Genomic DNA, 2,074 nt, shown 5'->3' with positions numbered 1-2,074 from the left:
CCCCCCCCCGACTTTTTAGTAGAAAAAATATACAATCATTCCCATTGAAGTAGAAAAGGGGAGCAAGGATAAGAAAATGAAAGAGGAAGTTAAGATAGGGAAAAGAGGAAGTAAAGTGAATAACGGAGGAAGTAAAGTTAAAAAGAAGTAACCAAAAAGGGTTGGAGGAAAATAAATAAAAAGGAAGTGTAGATAATGATAGACGGAAGTGAGGTAAAAAGGAAGTAAAGATAAGGGTCGGATGAAGTAAAGTAAATAAAGAAGTAAAGAGACGGAAAGTNATTCTCTGAATCTAAGAAAAGAAAAAAGATCTTTACTTATTCGTGAGCCCCTAAACCGCTGCTAAGGAGTGATTTGAAAATTTGTATTTTTAACATTTTTGCAAAATTCTAATTCTCCCCTTAACCCTAAAATGCATGAAGAATTGTGTGATATGAAAATTGGCCCGAACTCAGGGATGCCGAAATAGTCTACAGGGTGTCTCAAAATAATATCGTTTCAGAAAGAAAAAATATTTCAACCCGTAAAGTTTATCAATCGATTCGTGTGGGCATTCACGAATTATTTTTTAGTTTTAGGGTGTTTTATGTAAATATTTTTTTTACTTTTATCAGTTTGGTAATTTCATTATTTTCTATTTTATTAGGTCAAGTACATTATGAATCACCCTGTAAAGTGTACATACCTGGGCAAAATCCTCCAATAGAGATTGAAAATGCGCCAAAAATGCAAGTATTTAAATAGAAAAAATATTGTAGTCTGCATGCAGTAAGTTGTCTAAGTAATATAGATAATTAGATAGATATATAGATAGATAGATAGAGGATAAGTTCTTATTGGAATCGGATAAAGGAATATGTTATATAATAAAATTTATAAAGAACTTAATTTGGCCTACGATAAGGATTTTTAACGTTTATAAAAAACTATTTAATCAAAACTAAAAACTCAATCAAAGCTGTGATAAAAGAATTTCAACAACGAGGTTATAGTGTATTAGTGTTATAGAACGCTGATGTACGCTAATCCTTCACTAATTGTATTATAGGCCCTAAACTATACCGAGAGCGTACTGTATATTTGTTTATTATAAGTTGATTCATGGCCTAACCTATAGTATATCCATATTAGTAAACAATTGTAAGTGTACAGTACAGCTAACTGAGCACACAGGTAGAGAACTATCATCCCCTATGAATTTCAACTAACATTTTTATCAATTATAAATAAGTGTTTAAAATTGTATTCCTAATTTTATCTGAAGATTTTATGGTTTCTCTCTTATCCGTCATAATGATGGAAATAAACTTGTGACGAACTTGTTTGTGATTCAGATATTAATTTATTTAGGGTTTATCTTAATTAATTTATTTTTAGAAAATTTATCTAAAATGTTGAGCTCTCTTAATACTTTAATTAAACGTTAGTTGAAGTGTCAATTATGCGTGATACTTTAAACTGAATTATCGCTATTTATTTATAACTTTAACTGAAATGTTATTCTCTTTTAAAACATTGAACTAAATGTCTGATGTCTCTTTCTAAACATTGAGCTTTAATGCCTGTCTCTTTCTGAATATTGAACTGAAATGTCTGTCTCTTTTAAACATAAAATGTTAGGTTCTTTCTAAACATTGAACTGAAATGTCAGTCTTATTCTAAACATTGAACTGAAATGTCTGTTTCTTTCTAAACAATGAACTAAAATGTCTGTTTTTTTCTAAACATTGAACTGAAATGTCTGTCTCTTTCTAAACATTGAACTGAAATGTCTGATGTCTCTTTCTAAACATTGAGCTTAAATGCCTGTCTCTTCCTAAACATTGAACTGAAATGTTTGTCTCTTTCTAAACATTGAACTGAAATGTCTGTCTCCTCTTTATAAATATTCCATCTATATCTGCTACTATAGTAAAGTGGAAGGTTTAGCAAGTGTAAACAGAGTAAAAATGGTTCCAATCAACCAAGGGATCAATGGATCAATGGATCAAGGGATCCAGTTCTAAAAGTGCTTGAGTCTATTCTAATCTAAATAAATATGAACAAGAATCAGGAGAATGGTGGAATGGGGGGG

Source organism: Eurytemora carolleeae, unplaced genomic scaffold (assembly GCF_000591075.1).
Source record: "Eurytemora carolleeae unplaced genomic scaffold, Eaff_2.0 scaffold2309, whole genome shotgun sequence".
In the NCBI taxonomy this organism is placed as follows: Eukaryota; Metazoa; Arthropoda; class Copepoda; order Calanoida; family Temoridae; genus Eurytemora; species Eurytemora carolleeae.
Note: the sequence above shows the minus strand (reverse complement) of the source record.